A 23,221-nucleotide genomic window follows, 5' to 3' on the forward strand; every position below is an offset into this window, starting at 1 on the left:
AGTCTCAATTAGCCGCTGGTATAGGAGAGCCAATGACTTAAAGAGGGAAGCGTATTCGTGTTGAACGAAAGTTGTGATGAAGTAAGATTTTATTTTAGTCTCATTCTTAGGAACTATTTTGTAAATATGTTAAGATTTGAGGAGAGGAAATTGGAGGAAAGATTCAACCATGGATTTGAAGATATTTTGAATAGTAGATTAGCTTGAGATATGATCATTAGTATGTTGTAAGTATAATCTTGTTATGAGGGATAACAATAATGTTAAGAAAATGTTGTATACAAGTATGTGAAGGATGGTGCTGAGGTTGTTGTATGGGTCGAATTGAGTCCCATTTGAATATAAATCCTTTAGCTATGGTATTTTTGACGCATTGGATGAGTAATTTGAAGTATAGTAATTAATGAGAATAATAAGCCATTAGCAAGGAAATGCTATTGCAAACCATCTGGGCGCTATCATAGGTGGAACTATGATGACATTGTAAGGAATTAAGGAGTCCGACCAAAGAATTAAAAAAGGAGATGAGACGATATGTATGTAAAATCGATTAGTACTAAAAGGGATAATCTAAAGTAGCACTAGAGAAGCAAGCAAGGAAAGGTGCCACAGCCGAATAAGAAAGTTGTCCACTAGCAGAGAAATAGAGGGCTACGAAACAGGAGGGACTAAGTCAACGAAAGGTGAAGTCATGGAAGTAGACGGAGATAAGAACGCAAGAAAAGGATTAAAGGATATAAATAAAGGAGATGGACATTTAAGGAATTAAGAGATCCGCTTGATTGATAAACCAAAATGACAGAAAAGTGCGTCAGACTATGGGAAAGACTTATTAAGGGAGAGTCGGGAAAAGGTCAAAAGTAGAAGGAGAATCCCAAAGGAAATGATCAAAGGATATCGCGTTTGATTAGAACAAGCAGGTGACAATGAAACCTCATGGAACTCGCAACATGTTGGCTCTTACTGGAAAAGGGATGAATGAAGGTTACAAACAAAGAAAAGAATGAAAAGATTCGAATTCGCTGCATGACAAGGAATCTTGGTTATTCTTCGACAAACTTCTGAATTTACCCCTAAATTATTAGCCGAACCAAGGATCAGAAACTTTAAGAGTAGATTGAAGGAAAGGAATCATTAAGGAAGAGTTTTGAGATGTTTTTGATATAAGTAAAAGAATTACTGTTAGCTAGCTCAAGTGTAAGAAGTCCAATTAAGGGAAAGAGAAATTAAGCGAGACATTTCGGCATTAACCTAGTTGAAAGATAAAGTACCGCAAAGATTAATTCGACTGCTATAGAAAGCAAAGGATGCTACAATATGACCAGTCTTGAGGTTATCTTTAGGGGAGGAAGAATAAGAATAAGTAAACTCCAAGAAGAAAAAGGCTTGGGATATCTGTAAAACGTAAGAAAGATACGTAGAGGTTGAAGAGAACAAGGATTTCTGAATAAAAAGAAGATGGGGTCAAAATTGGATAAAAGTATGTGGTAAGTACTGGATAAAAGAGCATATAAGAAGGTAGACGATGGAGGTTGAAGATAAAACAAGAACGATAAAGCATGAAGAGTTAGTAGACAGACAGATAATAAGAAAAGGGATGACCTTGAGTACGGGCATAAATTTTGGCCACAAAAGAAGAAGAATAAACTGCATAAATTCGAATAAGTTCAGTTTTAAATGAGCAAGTAAGACTGCAAGTAAGTAAAGTAAATACCGACAAATGCAAGTAAGAATATTGACATCCACCTCAGAGCGAACTCTACTTCAACATCCGAGGACAAATGTTTTTGAAGGGGGGGGGGGGGGGGGAGAGAATGTTACACCCCGTCATTTTGTATGTTGAGATTTATAAGTGTTGATTGTTTTAAGTATGGACACTGAAGTTACTATCACGACCCGACTAGGGGCCGTGACGGGTACCCGGGGCTAACCACCGAGCACCACTCATTCTATTACTCATCTTACTCATTATACAATACTTCATTATTCTTGGGCTCATAATCATAGGAAAACCCTTTTTCGTTTGAAAACATAATTACTTTTATATACATAAGCCCTTCGGCTATCAAAATAATACACACACACACACATATATATACACTTATCAAAATCGTGAGACCATACTACCCACCCATACGTATCTACGAGCCTCTACTAGAGTACTAGACATATGGATGGGACAGGACCCCGCCGTGCCCAAATCATATATATACCAACAATAGTAAATCAGTGGCACCTCCGGAATAATGGAGTGCTCTTAAAATCTGCGTATCAGCTTCTATAAATCTGGGTCGCCTCCCTGTCTACCTGTGGGCATGAACATAGTGTCCAAAAAAATAGACGTCAGTACGAATATTGTGCTGAGTATGTAAGGCATGAATGAAATGAACATAATAGAGAAATCACAAGTCATAAGATGTAGATATAACCTGCGTAACTTTTAAGGGTGGATACCTTTCATGCCTATCTCATATATATTCATAATACATGTATCATCATAGTGCATACATCATTGTATCATACATATATATCATCATAGCGCATACATCATCGTATCATACATATATATCATCATAGCGCATATATCATCGTATCATACATATATATCATAGTACCGTATCTACTCATACACATTAAACATTATCCGTATTCAGCCACGTAGTGGCTCGACAATATCCGTATTCGGCCACGTAGTGGCTTGACAATATCATATACATCTCTTCCGTACCCAGCCATAACAAGGCTCGGTATATCTCATCATCATCATTGCCATCACATACATCTCATAAGCTTATCATAACTTTCCATAAGGCATACATTTGAATTTAAAGACAATCTGTGAAAATCATATCATATTCGTAGCGTGAACTTCGTATAAATATCGTATGATAGACTTTATAATTTCTAGACTTAGGCTCATCATTACCATCCTCGCACCTATGTCATATCTCTTACCTTTATCTCATATGAAATCCTCTATGAACATAGACTTGTAATTTTTTGGAACATTAGTCATAGGACATACATTAGGGCTTATAGACAATCTATAACAATATCAGGGTGACATAAGGTAAACCCCCAATTACATTATGAAGTGACCATATTCATCATATCTCACCTTGAAGGAACTAACATTTTAAGGTGAGTGTACACCATGAACAACATCAAGGGATCGTAAATAGGATCATCATCTTCGTATGAATGTCATTCTTGAGCTTTAAGACTTCTAGACATAGATCCATCATCAATATTGTCATACTCGTAACGTGTCTCTTTTCTTTATCTTGTACGAAGTTCTTTATAATCATAGACTCATGGTTTTCGATATGTAGGAAAATCATGGAAAGATAGAAGGATTCATGCTATAGCAATCATGCCTTAGAAAGAAGGGACTAGCCTTACATACCCCTTTCGTTTAACAATTTCCATCGCTTGATTGTTCTCCTTCAATGCTCATGTTTCTACCTTCACGAGAATTCGCATTCCCATTAGCTAATCGATTATATGAACGTGCTTACTAAAGCTAGAGAAAATTGGGCAGCATTTCCATTGTTTATACAACCTTCCCCATATTGTATATCAACTCCCAAACATTTATAATAACATTCCCAATATCATAACTAACAATCTTCAGTCATCCACATTACCTTCATTTCACAATTCCACTTCAATTCGTCCATAACCATGGTCATAGTATACTAGTACGTTTTCTCACATATAATGCTTATCCCGTGTCCTTAATATCATTTATAACATAACCATATCACAACACATCAAGAATCATGACTCAATTCAAGCTATTACTCAAAATGACACTATTTCCACATTCATGACCCATTTTTCTATATTCTTCTACAATCCAAGTGTTTCAACTTTCAAATACCTTAAACAACATGGAAATGCCATAAATATTACCTTAGATGGTGTAGGAATGAACCTTGAGTGCAAACACTTCACTTAAGCAAAACCCTAGTTTCACCTTCACTTAGATTCCTTATCTTGGATGAACTTTAATGAGTTTCTTACACTTGATTTACTTGGTTTGATGAAGTTGATCACTAATATCTCTTGAATTCTTGTGGGAGAAGTGTTCTAGAGAGTTCTAGAGAGAAGGGGAGTGAAGGGAAAATGAAATGAAATTAAGACTTGGACCCTTATTAATAATGCTCAAATCTGTCTCGACCCATTTCTACGGACCAACATACGGTCCGTATAAATTATACTGACCGTATGTCTGGCCGTAGATTTGGTCCAGAGAGGGATGCTAATCTGGGCTGATAATACGGTTTACGGCCCGTATGTTTTATACGGCCAGTATGTTTGGCCGTATAATGCCCAGTTTTCCGAAGTTCGTTCTCGTCGACTCGTTTGATCTCCAATCCTTATGGAACCTTCGTAACACTTGTTTATCACCTCATTAACATTATAAGGGACGTTATAACTCTTCCAAAGAATAATTAAATCATCATTAACTCATTACTCGTAAATCCTTTCCGATGCATCTCGTATGCCTTGCCTCCTCTTGGAAAACTTTCTTCTCTTACTTCGAATGTCTTTGAAATCTCGATTAGGAGCATCAAATGATACTTCTCACTTATCAAAACTTTGTATACCTCGTGCCCTTCATCAGTCTATTCACTGTGCATGAATGAAAAATTCTCTGAGGTGTAACATTCTTCCCCTCTGGGAACATTCGTCCTCGAATGTTAAGCTATCCGGGATTCTACGAGAATTTCTCCATATTTTCCTTCAACTAACCCGGAGTATCATGACCACACTATTATTTTTTACCTCTTACCCCTCTTTTTAAGTGCTCGCTTGGTTTCATTGGCGACGTATAAATACTTGCAAGTTACATAATCGTTCTCGCGTGATTCGTGTACATACATATCCATACATATACAAGTATTCACATCCGTATCCGTATTCATAATCGTACTCATTTACATATCGCATCCATAGTCATATTCATATGCATATTCATATCCATATCATTTACATAGCATATCCGACCACGAAGGTTCGGTGTTTCGCGTACCCGACCATAGCTAGTTTCGGTGATTGTATATACCTAAACTCTTTTGTCTATCTGTAGTGACTTATCTCGTCATGCTCTCTTCCTTCCTTTATTTTTCCCCCTTGATTATCATATCTTATACTCTACCATAGGAAACCTTAGGTCCCTTTCTTAATTGTCGCTTATAAATCGCCATATCATTAATTACGACTTTACCGTTAGTGCCTTTGCCTCTATTTTAGTATAACATCACCATCCTTTACAATACTCCTTGAGTTATTCGCCCTCAATGTCACGTGGTTCAAGGTCTCCATGAATGATTTCACGTACAGTCTCAGATGCTTACTCAATTCATGTTCGTTTATTTACTAGTCATTAGACTCATTTCTGCGTAACTCTCACTCTTTGCTTTAGAGTCTATATCTGTCACACCTTAGGGTCCATCATTTCAATCTCTACACTTGTATTCTCTGTACTTGCTTCCCCCCTTTAAGGGTTTTACTTGTACCATTCTCAAATCCGTTGCATCACCTTCAAATCTTGAATTCATATATCCCTTACTATACTACTCGTTATTCATGTCGTTTCCCATAATTTATAGCTACGATAATTCATGTGTGAAGTCTTAACATACTCATCTTTAGTCGTTTCCTCTCTATACTTTGTATTACAGTTCTTTCAATGTTCTGATTATATCTCGATCATAATCAACGCTATAGAGTGCCACTTCTTTACCTCGTTCGCAAGCCTGCTCGTAAAGTAGAATAAACCTTGCGAAGTCAGCATACTCAACCTGTTACTTTTTCTGATCAGCCCTATTACACTTACCATATAAGTTGTTTTACCAATGGATTCACATTTGTCATACCCCTGCCTCGGTCATGTTGTTACCTTATTTTGCTAATAGACTTGTCATATTTTACTTGTACTTATCCGTCCAATCAATACTTCAGTATCACACTCTATTGGGGTTACCCTTTCTCTTCTATATCATGTTTCAGTACTACCAAGCATTTCTGTTTACCGTATCAATGTCAATCTTATAACCACTGTTACTATCAATTCAATAGTATTTAACTTATCTCTTGTAATTGCCAACGATACTCCTAACTTAATCTCGTCCGGCCATTTCTTTTTGCACAACATCTTTTCCTGTTGGGACATATTACAAGCTTATATCTTATCTCTTTTAGATTCTAGGAAAATTTCAGCAGAGTTTCCTCTATATTTCTTACTATCTCAAAGTCTGCACGCATCAAATACCAACAATGCCTCACGGGGCCAATATATATGTACGACATATCTCAGCCACACAGGGCTCCCACTTTCAAGTAAAGGCACAAAGATGTTGAAACTTACCTCGTATATCATACATCGAGATGTACCTGATCCTTTAGCGATCTTCCCTATTATCCCTTCCTATTTACTTTCTCTTTCATCCTTCAGCTTTACATTTCAATTATATCTCAATATTCTTACTTTACTCAACACACATCTTCTGTACCGTCGCTTACCTTTGTTCTGATTCATTCAATTTGCTTAGTTCTAAACTTATAACCTGATAACGTGGTTTCAACTGTCACACCCTAGTCTTACTAGGGTGTGATGGGCACCCGACCCCGTACTCGGAGCCGAGCGAACCCGCTGACTCTTATTACACACATAGTCTCTTTGAACTCTTAAATCAAATAAAACCAAATACATAGTAAAGCTTTCAGAAATACTCTTTTTCGTTGTTCTCAAATCAAACAAAATCTGTAATTATATGAAATTTATAGCATAACACAGAATGGCACATCGGCTGATGGAGCCGCTTACAAGACTGACATCCTATACCCACGACGCTGTCTACAAAGTCTCTAACTTCGAACAAAGCATCATAGCATAATACTTTGACCCGGCAACACTCCAGGGGCAAATGGAGCATGCCACTTCGCTAGAACATCTTCTATAATAACTGCTACTCATCTGAGTGTACCTGCGTGGCATGACACGCAGCCCCCGAAGAAAGGGGGTCAGTACGGAATATGTACTGAGTATGTAAGGCATGGAATACAGAAAGCAGAACCATAATCGGAACAACGGTACAAAAAGTAAGTACATTAACCAGAATACCAAGGTGCTTATTTTCCGAACACAAATCTTGCATACCGATGTCATATGTCAGAAGAAGTACAGAAGATGGGTAAATCATCCAGAGTACCAAAATACTTACTTTCCAAACACAGATCATGCGTGCCGACATCATATGTCATCATATACATATACATATACATATAACATATCCCGGCCCTCTAGTGAGGGACGCGGTGGATGGAGTCATCATGTATGCTGACATCATATATCATATACACATATAACAGATCCCGGCCCTCTAGTGAGGGACGCGGTGAATGGACTTATCATATATGCCGACATCATATATCATATATGCATATAACAGATCATATAGACATATAATAGATCCCGACCCTTTAGTGAGGGACGCGGTGAACAGAATCATCAATGCATGTAAAAATCGTATATTATATGTGCATATAACAGATCCCGACCCTCTATTGCGGGACGCGGTGAACAGAATCATCACATGCCAACCTGGCCGCCATCCCCATATCATCATGTCATCATATACAGATGTACATATAACAGAACCCGGCCCGCAAGGGAGAGGGACGCGGTGAACAATGCAGAGGAAGACGCACGATAACAGAACCTGGCCCGGGACGCAGTGAAGAACATACTGAGGCTTGCACGAGCAGAGTAGTGCGAAACCATATGCACATAATCAAGACTCGATAGATACGTACACTTACCGACATTTGAAGGATCAGAAACAAGTTTCGGGTCAATCCGACTTAGTATAAGAAAGTTATGGGCGTTTTAAGTACAGAACCTTTTACGAACGTTTCAGAAGCCATTTTTGGACAATCAAAGCAACAATCATATCAAGTACCTTTCAGATATCGTTACGGATCAAATCAAATAGAGCTTTTGGAACCATATGTACGTATCAAATATATCAAAGACTCAACGGAATAATCAAACGTGCTATCCTTTGAAAATCAAGTCATTAGTCATCTCCAATATTCTCTCGAATGCCATTCAGAAACATATCAAATAGAACTTCGGACATCATAGATACGCATCAAAACCATATGGCTTAAAAACATATCAAAAGTACATAAGAATCATAAACAGACTCGGAATCCAAGAATAGAGTAACCCCGAGGTGCATATCATACCTTATTTGGCTCTAGGACATGCCAAAAGAAAGAAAGAAAGGGTAAGCCTTACATACCTGTCCCACGTCCTATTAGCTACGCTTATTTATCCAAGCTTGCTAGTCTACATTCAAGAAGATTTACATACACTTGCCTTAGCTTCTCAAATAAATTCACCTATGATCTGCCGAACTTTTGGCAGCATTTCCCCTGTAAATACACCATCCCCGAGAATCTAACTCGGCCAATTTATCAACAACAATCCGAGAATTCAACCCGGCCAAATTATCAACAACAATATCAACAATCATACTAACAACTTCAACAATCAATACAAAATATATTCTAACATAAATAACCCTTGTCACAAAATTCAACGACATTTCATTTATATTCAATTTTCCCCAGACCCTACGATGTGGGATTTCACTGGGTTGTTGTTGTTGTTCATTTATATTCAATTCAATCACATATAGTCAAGCTAACATCAATGATCTGACATCCAAGTATTAATCAGAAATCTTTCTAACATGGTTCAAGAATACCTCAAACGATTCACATAATATTCCAAGCAACCCAATCAACATATTACTTCACCCGAATCCTTCCAAATTCAACAAGAACTATGACAACACATTTCCTTCCTTCAATTCATGAACTATACCAATAATTCACACACTAACAACATTATTCTTATAATTACAAGAAACCATATTAGAATCACATTAATTCCTCCAATAATTTCTCAACGATTACAACTTCATTTCAATTCATCCAACCTTCATTTTCATCATGGAATCCATAACTACAACAATCAAATACTAAATAAAAATTAGTTCATCATTCCTACACAACATAACATATACACGGCCAACACCTCAACACACCAAATTCATGATTTTTGTCACGACCCGTCTAGGGACCGTGACGAGTACCCGATACTTGTACCGAGCACCCCTTGTCTATCGTTTTACCTTTACCTCTTAGCAAGCCATGTAAACAGAGTCATTGTTTTTTTAACATTAACATTAGCGGCGTCATTCTGAACATAGACTAATAAACTTCGTTATCAATTATACATCAACATTAGCATGCGAAAACACCATATATCTAACTGTACTTAACTGACTGTACATAACTGTCCACGAGCCTCTAGACGTAGTACACTTATACATAGAAAGGGCCGGGTGCTGCCGTGCCCGAATATATATACACAAAATAGTATCGCAGAAGTGAGGCTCCGGAACAACTGGAGCGCTGTCAACACTGCTGGTAAGGCTCCTAAGGATCAAATCCGCCTATCTGCTGACCTGCGCGACATGAAACGCAACGTCCACAAGAAGGGACGTCAGTACGAATAGTGTACCGAGTATGTAAGGCATGAAAGATAACACTAGCAGTAACAGAATGTATAATTAATAATGTCATGGAGTCACAGAATATAGAAGATAGAACGTATCTCATGTCATATATTATCATCTCGTATCATATCGTATTATATCTTATCTTGTCTTGTCGTAGTATATCACGTCATAGTATATCGTGTCATAGAGTGTCAGGCTATAGTATATCATAACACAGTACCTCATATCGTAGCATGGCATGTTATAGCATGTCGTGTCATAGCATAGCGTGTCATAGCATGTCTTACCATAGCATAGCATATCATAGCGTATCATAGCGTAACATAGCTTGTCATATCATGTCCTGTCGTAGCAGATCATAGCATATCATGTCATAGTATAGCTTACCATAGCATATCTTATCATAGCATGTCTGGTCATGACATGGTAGGTCATATCATAGCGCCGATCAATGCCGGCTCACCCACATAGCGCCGATATACACCGGCTCACCCATATATCCCGCGTCCGGGCACCCCGCGTCCGGGATGATAAGCCTGCTGATCAGGTAGCAATGAAACATGTTTCCCTTCCCATTCCCCCATGTATCCCTTCCCCCCAACCCAGGTTCATATACATAGCTTGCATACATATACATGTCTTATATACATTTACTTATCTTATATACATATATATCTTTTATATACTTATACATATCTTATATACATATACATGTTATATATATATATATACATTTCTTATATACATAGACATGTTTTCTATATGTATATATCCTATAAGCACACAAGGGAGCCCAAGGAAAAATCATATAGCCATCGGAGCGGCGTAAGGCCGGTGACCTCCGATTACATTATGGAATACTCGTGATCGCTTTTGTCTCACCTCGAAGGGACGAATATTTTGAGGTGAGATGGTCAATGGATAATAGTATTAAAATAAACGTAGAATGAAATTGTGGGCATCATAGATGACAGTTCATAGACTTTGAAATCTTTAGAAAATAAAGTCATAGCTAGGAAATATAAATAAGATTCAAAAATTAATTTATCATTTTCATATTTACATAAGATACTTAGCTTAGTTATCTTGGTCATAGAGTCGTTCCGGTAGCACGTATCATAGGCATATCCTCTTATCTAACGTCATTATTATCATTACCGTCATGGAAGGGTCCTCATTGGAGGAGTCAAAGTACTTATCATTTGGTAACGAAATCGGGATCAAAAGTTCCCTTTGGATTCACTTCTAATAAGTCAAGCAACACTGTAAGGAAAAATCCGAGAGTAGCGGGCCCACCTCGGGCCGGATGGGGTGGCGTATGTTATTTACATAAATTACGTGTCATGTCATTACTTGTGAGGGTTCTAGGGTAATCGGGTCCCACCCGTGCAAGTTCTAAGGGTTTAAGAGGTCTTTCCATCATTTGCACACTTTCTAGTTCAATTCTATTGAACAAAAAGTGGAAAACTTTAGGTGCGGATTCCGGGGACTAGGGTTGTCCCCGAGGCTCGTACCCGACTTATTACAGCTAAGACATGCCATAGAAGGGAGGGTGAAGCCTTACATACCTCTTTCCGCTCCTTTTGCTATTCCAAATTCACGTCGCAATCTCGTCAAAATCTGCAAATTGGTCATGTTTACCAAAACTCTTATTAGGGTACTTAGAGTTAGAATCTTAAGGAAACATTTGGCTACCGAAATTTTGGCAGCACTTCCCCTATAAATACTCCATCCCACCAAGTTCAACTTGGCTAATTTCAATCAACAACAATCCCGGGAATTCAAACCCGGCCAAAATATCAACCACATTTCCAACAACAACAATACTAACAACTTCCATATTCAATCAACTTACTACTTCTTCCAAAAACTTTCTAACTTTAATGAAAACAATAACAACCTCATAATCTATTTTCCAACAACATCATACTAAATAAAATTGACTCATTCTCTTCCATTTTTTCACCATAACCACACGGCCAACACCAACATACACACTACAACTTCTCAAAATTCATTCAACTTCCATTTTCCACATATCATTCACAACAATAACAACCAAACACTAATTAAAATAATTGAAGCATGACTCCTACACATATATACATACACACGGCCATGTACTATATTTCTCTCCTTCATGAATTTCATCCATTTTAGCATACTACAACACATATAAACCATATATAACACATAAAACAAGATCAAAACTCACCTTTCTTCTTCAACTTCTCACTTGACAACAACTTGACAACTTGTATGATTTTGAATCTTTCTTGCTCCAACAACAACTCCACCTTGTTAATCACCCTTTACTTGGTAGAAAATAATTTTTGAAGAATTTTTATCAATTTTCTTGTTGGTTTTTGATCTTGGCCGAATTGGCCTTCAAGTTTTTCTCCTCCTTTTCTTGTTCTTACTTTCTTGAAAATTCTAGAGAGTTTGATGAAAAAGATGACTTGGTCATCTCTTTATTTACTCATTAACCTTGATGTGGGCTTAATCCCACACCAAATGGACGGCCAAACAAGGCCCAAACCTTAGCCCACTTATTTGTTTTGATTTGTTTTGGGCCAACTCGGTTTGGTCCCGAGTTGGGCCTAGGCCACTGACCTTTCGACCTTAAAACGTCCATATCTCCTTGTACCGACGTCACCTGGAGACCCACGACCTATGGTTGGAAAGATAATTCAATTATCTACAACTTCTATTTCTTGGTACTTTTCCAAATTCCAAACTTATAATACCGTGTTTGCCCCTTGAAGTCAGATCACCCGAAAACGTTTTCTTAAAAATATTCGTTTGGAGGACTTCCACTTTGATTTGGCCCAAGGGTCCTTCTTGAGTTGTGTTTAACTTCTCATATGTGATTCATATGAATTTTCAGATGTCCCAAAAAAATCTCGATGTGTGGGTCCCACCTCAGCAATTAATCTAACGTTCAAAAATACGGGATATAACAATTTTCATCCATTTCTACACTCTACAACATATACCAACCATCCATAACATATAAAAGAGGATCAAACCTTACCTTTTCCACATAGCTCTTCAACTTGGCTAGAGTTGTGCCTTGCAAGAATGAATGGTTTTATTGCTCCAACAACCACTCCATGTTAATTTGGGCCTTCAAATTAGTTAGAATACTAGAAGAAAATAATTTTTCTTGATCAATTTCCATGGCTTCAAATTTTGGCCATGGTGGTCGAATGCTTCTTTTTCTTTCTTCTTCCTTTCTTTTCTTCTCCAAGCTTTTTGATTTAAAGAATGAATATGTATTATTTGCCACCACACACACACACACATATATATATATATATATATATATATACATACACTTGAGCCCTACAAATAAAAATATGAACACATGGCCATGGGTGGGATACACCCACACCACACGGCCATGGTGGCTTGTCTCTTGAACATTCTTGAATTTTTCTTTGTGAAATTCCCATTTTGCCCCTAGCCTTCCTCAATATTACCATGAACCACTTTGTGAATTTTCCTTTTTACCCTTAGCCTTTCTCAATATTTCCATGCCAATAATATTCATAAACAACTTGTATATTAAACAAGATCAAAATATAGCCTTGCCCTTAACTTCTCACAATTATCTTGAATTATCCGAACGTACAAAATACGGGCTATAACATCCCCCCCCCCTTTAGAACATTCGTCCTCGAATGCTCAACTAACCTCATGGGGTATTATAATACTTCGGGAGGGTCCTTTTTATAGTTGTCCTTTTCCTTCCTGCCCATTCCTTATCTTTCACCCTATTTCCTTTATAATTGAACTTCTTGGTCTTTACATGAGTCCTCATTCCGTGTCATGGGTTTTCTAATCCGTTGTGCCAACTCATGATCCTTGTACTCCCCAGATCATCTCTTTTCTGTTATTGCTTCGTCACCACACCTTAACAGAAGCCCTGTCTTTGGTACGCAATCTTCACTTAACGATTCGATATGGCCACAGGTTGTTCCTTATTTTTATCTAATCTATAGTATTGCAGTCTCGCTTATCATGCTATAAATATCCATCGGCTTTTGGTGTTCTCTTTTCTTCACTCCCTGTTTCTTTATGTCTTTGTCACTATCCCTTTTAATCTTTCATTCTAAATATTTATCCAAGAACATATGTACGTACTGTTTCCTTGCCATTCATTATCCTTCGCAGTCCAGTTACACTTATGGTAACTTATGATCCGAGTTCGCTTAACTTCTTAATTCGCAACATATTTGATTTCTTACTATAACTTTTATTTACTTTCTTCCTCACATTTCTCGACACAAGTATACTTATCTTTGATTTCTTTGTACTGGCGCTCGTTTCGTCCATCGTTATTCCTTGTTGACCCTCCGATGTGGACTTCTTACAATCACAATTGGATATAACTTCACGTTAATGGTTCATGAATTATTTTCTAGTATCCGGTGAACTCTTTTTATTTCATTCACAGGCACTGCATCCTTCCTTTCCTTCAAAAATTTCCAAACTACCAATCTTTTGATGCTTTCGTTATAATAGTCGTTGTCATCCGAAATATCCTTTGAGTCTTATCATTCTCTTCATTATCCTTTGTGAACTTAGCTTGTAGCCTTTTTTTGCTCTTTTTATTACTCTTTAAAACATGTCGCCGCGTACTTAGGTACGGCGCAAATTTGCCCGATATGAGGGATTCAAATCATGGCATAAACATATCATAATTCAAGTTGGCATGAAGCATTCTTTTAAGGCGTCTTCCATCCTTTCCCTTCATGTCGACCTCACAGTACACTCATTGTCAATTCGTTTCTACTCCTTTCATGTATCCTCTTGATATGCCGATATGTTTTGAACTCTGGCCCAGAGCTAATAAGTTTCCTTTTCTGGCGCTTGAAATTGTTGTGATTCCTTTTAAGTCTAATATAATATGGTTTCCCCCCCCCCCCCCTTTAAGGGGGCTCCTTATATGCCAACAGTCCTTTTGTGAAGTCTTCGTTTATACCTTACTCCTCATCTTTCTTTCCAACTCTGTGCACAACATATCGAAACTTCTTACCATAAGTTTTGTCTACACCATCATTCTTGCCAACATTCCCAGATTCCCGCTGGTAGCGATCACACCTTCATTAACATTACTTATAAGTACTCAGGTATCAGTCTGTTCAGATTCCCACTCACCATTCTTATATCATAACCTACAGCAAAACTGATTGTTGACTTTCTCCGAATTCTCCAACAAACCTTACTCCTACTAAACCTCGGATGCTATCCATTTTAATCCTCTGGACTTCTAATCGTCTTTCTCGCTATTATTCTTCGTGTCATACCAAATCCATAACCTTTCTGAAACAACTCATCCCACTTATTGTCCTTTTTCGATACTTCCTTTCCACGCTCCTTCCCGTTAGGCGTACCTAACTAAATAACCTGATTAACAGTTTCAGCAGAATCTCTTTTACCATTCTTACTATTCAGAATCCGCACGCAGCAAATACCAACAATGCCTCACAGGGCGTACAGTCATACGACATATTCCAGCCACCCAGAGCTTCTAATTCCAGATAACAGAACAAATATATCAATACTTACTTCTATAACTTTCCATATCATCACTTACCTTCTTCCATCGTATGTAAGGCTTACATAAGGAATCTCATTTTTCCTATGACTTGGCTCTATCGCACGATCTAAGACAGAAAGAAGGTCAACAATCCCTAGATGCCCTGCAGCCTCCTGTTTATAAATGTGGCCGGCTTCACACCATAAACAGGACTCTACTGGACACGACTTTGCAGACAACCCCTAGGACAACCTGCTCTGATACCACTTTGTCACACCCTAGTCTTACTAGGGTGTGATGGGCACCCGACCCCGTACTCGGAGCCGAGCGAACGCGCTGACTCTTATTACACACATAGTCTCTTTGAACTCTTAAATCAAATAAAACGAAATACATAGTAAAGCTTTCAGAAATACTCTTTTTCGTTGTTCTCAAATCAAACAAAATCGGTAATTATAGGGAATTTATAGCATAACACAGAATGACACATCGGCTGATGGAGCCGCTTACAAGACTGACATCCTATACCCACGACGCTGTCTGCAAAGTCTCTAACTTCGAACAAAGCATCATAGCATAATACTCTGACCCGGCAACACTCTAGGGGCAAATGGAGCATGCCACTTCACTGGAACATCTTCTGTAATAACTGCTACTCATCTGAGTGTACCTGCGTGGCATGAAACGCAGTCCCTGAAGAAAGGGGGTCAGTACGGAATATGTACTGAGTATGTAAGACATGGAATACAGAAAGCAGAACCATAATCGGAACAACGGTACAAAAAGTAAGTACATTAACTAGAATACCAAGGTGCTTATTTTCCGAACACAAATCTTGCATACCGATGTCATATGTCAGAAGAAGTACAGAAGATGGGTAAATCATCCAGAGTACCAAAATACTTACTTTCCAAACACAGATCATGCGTGCCGACATCATATGTCATCATATACATATACATATAACAGATCCCGACCCTCTAGTGAGGGACGCGGTGGATGGAGTCATCATGTATGCTGACATCATAAATCATATACACATATAACAAATCCCGGCCCTCTAGTGAGGGACGTGGTGAATGGAGTCATCATATATGCCGACATCATATATCATATATCATATATGCATATAACAGATCATATAGACATATAACAGATCCCGGCCCTTTAGTGAGGGACGCGGTGAACAGAATCATTAATGCATATCAAAATCGTATATCATATGTGCATATAACAGATCCCGGCCCTCTATTGCGGGACGCGGTGAACAGAATCATCACATGCCATCCTGGCCGCCATCCCCATATCATCATGTCATCATATACAGATGTACATATAACAGAACCCGGCCCGCAAGGGAGAGGGACACGGTGAACAATGCAGAGGAAGACGCACGATAACAGAACCTGGCCCGGGACGCAGTGAAGAACATACTGAGGCTTGCACGAGCAGAGTAGTCCGAAATCATATGCACATAATCAAGACTCGATAGATACGTACACTTACCGACATTTGAAGGATGAGAAACAACTTTCGGGTCAATCCGACTTAGTATAAGAAAGTTATGGGCGTTTTAAGTACAGAACCTTTTACGAACATCAAAAACCATTTTTGGAAAATCAAAGCAACAATCATATCAAGTACCTTTCGGATATCGTTACGGATCAAATCAAATAGAGCTTTTGGAACCATATGTACGTATCAAATATATCAAAGACTCAACGGAATAATCAAACGTGCTATCCTTTGAAAATCAAGTCATTAGTCATCTCCAATATTCTCTCGAATGTCATTCAGAAACATATCAAATAGAACTTTGGACATCATAGATACGCATCAAAACCATATGAAATAGCTTATAGAACTCTTTTAAAAACATATCAAAGTACATAAGAATCATAAACAGACTCGGAATCCAAGAATAGAGTAACCCCGAGGTGCATATCATACCTTATTTGGCTCTAGGACATGCCAAAAGAAAGAAAGAAAGGGTAAGCCTTACATACCTGTCCCAAGTCCTATTAGCTACGCTTATTTATCCAAGCTTGCTAGTCTACATTCAAGAAAATTTACATAATCGTTAGATTCATTGTCATACACTTGCCTTAGCTTCTAAAATAAATTCACCTATGATCTGCCGAAATTTCGGCAGCATTTCCCCTGTAAATACACTATCCCTGAGAATCTAATTCGGCCAATTTATCAACAACAATCCGAGAATTCAACTCGGCCAAATTATCAACAACAATACCAACAATCATACTAACAACTTCAACAATCAATCCAAAATATATTCTAACATTAATAACCCTTGTCACAAAATTCAACGACATTTCATTTATATTCAATTCAATCACATATAGTCAAGCTAACATCAATGATCTCACATCCAAGTATTAATCCGAAATCATTCTAACATGGTTCAAGAATACCTCAAACGATTCACATAATATTCCAAGCAACCCAATCAGCATATTACTTCACCCGAATCCTTCCAAATTCAACAAGAACAATGACAACACATTTCCTTCCTTCAATTCATGAACTATACCAATAATTCACACACTAATAACATTATTCTTATAATTACAAGAAACCATATTAGAATCACATTAATCCCTCCAATAATTTCTAAACGATTACAACTTCATTTCAATTCATCCAACCTTCATTTTCATCATGGAATCCACAACTACATCAATCAAATACTAAATAAAAATTAGTTCATCATTCCTACACAACATAACAAATACACGGCCCACACCTCAACACACAAAATTCATGATTTTCATCCATTTCTACACTCTACAACATATACCAACCATCCATAACATATAAAAGAGGATCAAACCTTACCTTTTCCACATAGCTCTTCAACTTGGCTAGAGTTGTGCCTTGCAAGAATGAATGGTTTTATTGCTCCAACAACCACTCCATGTTAATTTGGGCCTTCAAATTAGTTAGAATACTAGAAGAAAATAATGTTTCTTGATCTATTTCCATGGCTTCAAATTTTGGCCATGGTGGCCGAATGCTTCTTTTTCTTTCTTCTTCCTTTGTCTTCTTCTCCAAGCTTCTTGATTTAAAGAATGAATATGTATTATTTGCCACCACACACATATATATATATATACACACTTGAGCCCTACAAATAAAAATATGAACACATGGCCATGGGTGGGACCCACCCACACCACACGGCCATGGTGGCTTGTCTCTTGAACATTCTTGAATTTTTCTTTGTGAAATTCCCATTTTGCCCCTAGCCTTCCTCAATATTACCATGAACCACTTTGCGAATTTCCCTTTTTACCCTTAGGCTTTCTCAATATTTCCATGCCAATAATATTCATAAACAACTTGTATATTAAACAAGATCAAAATATAGCCTTGCCCTTAACTTCTCACAATTATCTTGAATTATCCGAACGTACAAAATATGGGCTATAACATCAACAAAGTGACTTAACTCTGTAACTTCAACATCATCAATCACTTTCTTCGGTCAATACCGTTCTTCTGCTGCAATCAAGGGTTAGTATAAGGAATCTCATTTCCTATGGCTTAGCTCTATAGCACGATCTTAGAGATGATAGAAGAGTAACCATCCTAAATGCCCTGTAGCCTCCTGTTTATAGATGTGGCGAGCAACAGACCATAAATAAGACTCTACTGGACACGGCTCGTAGACACTTCTTAGGACTGACCTGCTCTAATACCACTTTTGTCACGACCCGACTAGGGGCTGTGACGGGTACCCGGGGCTAACCACCGAGCACCACTCATTCTATTACTCATCTTACTCATTATACGATTCTTCAGTATTCTTGGGCTCATAATCATAGGAAAACCCTTTTTCATTTGAAAACATAATTACTTTTATATACATAAGCCCTTTGGCTATCAAAATAATACACACACACACATATATATACATTTATCAAAATCGTGAGACCATACTGCCCACGCATACGTATCTATGAGCCTCTACTAGAGTACTAGACATATGGATGGGACAGGACCCCGTCGTGCCCAAATCATATATATACACACAATAGTAAATCAGTGGCACCTCCGAAATAATGGAGTGCTCTTAAAATCTGCATATCAGCTTCTATAAATCTGGGTCGCCTCCCTGTCTACCTGTGTGCATGAACACAGAGTCCAAAGAAAAAAGACGTCAGTACAAATATCGTACTGAGTATGTAAGGCATGAATGAAATAAACATAATAGAGAAATCATAAGTCATAAGATGTAGATATAACCTGCATAACTTTTAAGGGTGGATACCTTTCATGCCTATCTCATATATATTCATAATACATGTATCATCATAGCGCATACATCATCGTATCATACATATATATCATCATAGCGCATACATCATCGTATCATACATATATATCATAGTACCGTATCTGCTCATACACATTAAACATTATCCGTATTCGGCCACGTAGTGGCTCGACAATATCCGTATTCGGCCACGAGTGGCTCGACAATATCACATACACGTCTTTCGTACCCGACCATAACAAGGATCGGTGTATCTCATCATCATCATTGCCATCACATATATCTCATAAGCTTATCATAACTTTCCGTAAGGAATACATTTGAATTTAAAGACAATCTATGAAAATCATATCAGATTCGTAGCGTGAACTTCGTATAAATATCGTATGATATACTTTATAATCTCTAGACTTAGCCTCATCATTACCATCCTCGAACCTATGGCATATCTCTTACCTTTATCTCATATGAAATTCTCTATGAACATAGACTTATAATTTTTCGAAACATTAGTCATAGGACATGCATTAGGGCTTATAGACAATCTATAACAATATCAGGGTGACATAAGGTCGAGAACCCCCAATTACATTATGAAGTGACCATATTCATCATATCTCACCTTGAAGGAACTAACATTTTAAGGTGAGTGTACACCATGAACCACATCAAGGGATCGTAAATAGGATCATCATCTTCGTAGGAATGTCATTCTTGAGCTTTAGGACTTCTAGACTTAGATCCATCATCAATATTGTCATGCTCGTAACGTGTCTCTTTTCTTCATCTTGTATGAAGCTCTTTATAATCGTAGACTCATTGTTTCTGATATGTAGGAAAATCATGGAAAGATAGAAGAAAGAAGGGACTAGCCTTACATACCTCTTTCGTTTAATAATTTCCATCGCTTGATTGTTCTCTTTCAATGCTCACGTTTCTACCTTCACGAGAATTCGCATTCCCATTAGCTAATCGATTATATGAACGTGCTTACTAAAGCTAGAGAAAATTGGGCAGCATTTCCTTTGTTTATACAACCTTCCCCATATTGTATATCAACTCCCAAACATTTATAATAACATTCCCAATATCATAACCAACAATCTTCAGTCATCCACATTACCTTCATTTCACAATTCCACTTCAATTCGTCCATAACCATGGTCATAGTATACTAGTACGTTTTCTCACATATAATGCTTATCCCGTGTCCTTAATATCATTTATAACATAACCATATCACAACACATCAAGAATCATGACTCAATTCAAGCTATTACTCAAAATGACACTATTTCCACATTCATGACCCATTTTTCTATATTCTTCTACAATCCAAGTGTTTCAACTTTCAAATACCTTAAACAACATGGAAATTCCATAAATGTTACCTTAGATGGTGTAGGAATAAACCTTGAGTGCAAACACTCACTTGAGCAAAACCCTAGTTTCACCTTCACTTGGATTCCATGTCTTGGATGAACTTTAATGAGTTTCTTACACTTGATTCACTTAGTTTGATGAAGTTGATCACTAATATCTCTTGAATTCTTATGGGAGAAGTGTTCTAGAGAGAAGGGGAGTGAAGGGAAAATGAAATGAAAATAAGACTTGGACCCTTATTAATAATGCTCAAATCTGTCCCGACCCATTTCTACGGACCAACATATGGTCCGTCTAAATTATATTGACCGTATGTCTGGCCGTAGATTTTGTCCAGCGAGGGATGCTAATCTGTTCTGATTATACGGTTGAACATTCGGCCCGTATGTTTTATACGGCCAGTATGTTTGGTCGTATAATCCCCAGTTTTCTGAAGTTCGTTCTCGTCGACTCGTTTGATATCCAATCCATATGGAACCTTTCTTAACACTTGTTTATCACCTCATTAACAATCTAAGGGATGTTATAACTCTTCTCTAAAGCATCATTAAATCATCATTAACTCATTACTCGTAAATCCTTTCCGATGCATCTCGTATGCCTTGCCTCCTCTTGGAAAACTTTCTTCTCTTACTCGAATGTCTTTGAAATCTCGATTAGGAGCATCAAATTCTACTTCTTACTTATCGAAATGTCGTATACCTCATGACCTTCGTCAGTCTATTCACTGTGCATGAACGAAAAATTCTCCGAGGTGTAACAGTTACCTTCAAGAATATATGAGATTATATGTGCCAATCTTATAGTTATAAGAGTTTAAGTTCATATAATATGCTATGGGAGGATTGGAGAGCAAATGAATCAGGGGAATTAAGTTTGTTGGAACTTTGGAAAAAATATGAGGGACAATTTTAGTCCAACTTGGAGAAACAATATCTTTTAGTATATGAGGAGTTTTGGAGCAAAGCAAAAGCCTAAATTGAAGTTCAGGAAGTCTAGTTTCTGACGCAAAAATCGTTCATCGATAGGACATCGAAATAGAGAGTTATGGACGTAACAAGTTAGGCCACCAGAGCATAATTTAACCCTTTGGAAACGCGACCAAAGGGCCGCGAACGCGAAGAGGAGAAGGGATTAACCCTTCGTGAACGCGACCCAAGGCCACGAATGCGAAGGATAAATTTTAAGTCGGTGTCAAACCGACTTAAACACCCTATATAAGGGGCAAAGTCCTCATTTTTCACACATAAGTTTCCCCAAAAGTTCAACCTACATACATGGGTGTGTGTGTAACATAAAAGTGAGGGATTGGAGTGATTTCAAGTGACGGGAATATATGCGAGGCTCGAGAAACGTGTAGTCGTGAGTGTAGTCTCGTTTTGCGATGGATTTTGGATTGGATTCAAAGTGAATATTGAAGATATTGCTGCTCTAGCCAGAATAAGGTATGAATCTCTCTTTATTGATATTGATTTCGGTTTACTTAAAAAGATAGAGTTATTAAATAGTCGTATAATGAATTGGTTGGTTAAGAAATTGGGATGTTTTATTGAGTATATTGATAATGATGTTGTTGATGTTGGTATTGGTAGTGTTGTTGTTGGTTGTTGGTATTGTGAATTCGGGCTAGGGATTTAAACAGGAGAGATGCTGCCCGAATTTCGATAGATTCTAAATGGATTTAAATTGAAGGATTAAGACGAGCATATGATGATGAGCCTAACAATAGTATGAATGGTTGTATATGTGGATTACGATACTATGAATGATCTTAAGTGAATTGCAAGATAGGAAGTAAGTTGAAAGTCGAGAAATTATCTTCCAGGAATGTCAAGGCTAATCCCTTTCTTTCTAAAGGCATGATTCTCTTCTTACGAACCCATGCATGAATTCCATAAAATCCTAATTTCCAAGAACGTTAAAATTTTATGATTCTCCAAGTTTTAATGGTACTAAAGACGAATGTTTTCTATAATGACCATTATGATGATTATGATGATCCCATTTCTGGAGATTCCAATCTTATGGTTTTAATGTCATTATGAGATTACTAAGCTGGTTTCAAGATTACTGATGATTATATTTGTTTATGTTGATCTTATCTTATGATTTTGTTCTTTCAAGGTGAGATATACCCATGATGTTAATTCCATAATGAAAATCGGAGGTTACCGACCTTACGTCACTCCGATGTATCTATAGCTTTTATTTGGCTCTCATGCATGCTTTTTATATATATGTATATATGTATGTATTTTCTCTCACCGAGTCACGCTATAGTTGGCCGGGTACGGCACCTATTGTGCAACAACACTGATCAGTTGGTATTACACACCGAGTACCGAAAAGGCCGGGTACGCTACACACCGAGTCCTGAAAAGGATGGGTACGTTA

This window comes from Lycium barbarum, chromosome 1 (assembly GCF_019175385.1).
Source record: "Lycium barbarum isolate Lr01 chromosome 1, ASM1917538v2, whole genome shotgun sequence".
Classification (NCBI taxonomy): Eukaryota; Viridiplantae; Streptophyta; class Magnoliopsida; order Solanales; family Solanaceae; genus Lycium; species Lycium barbarum.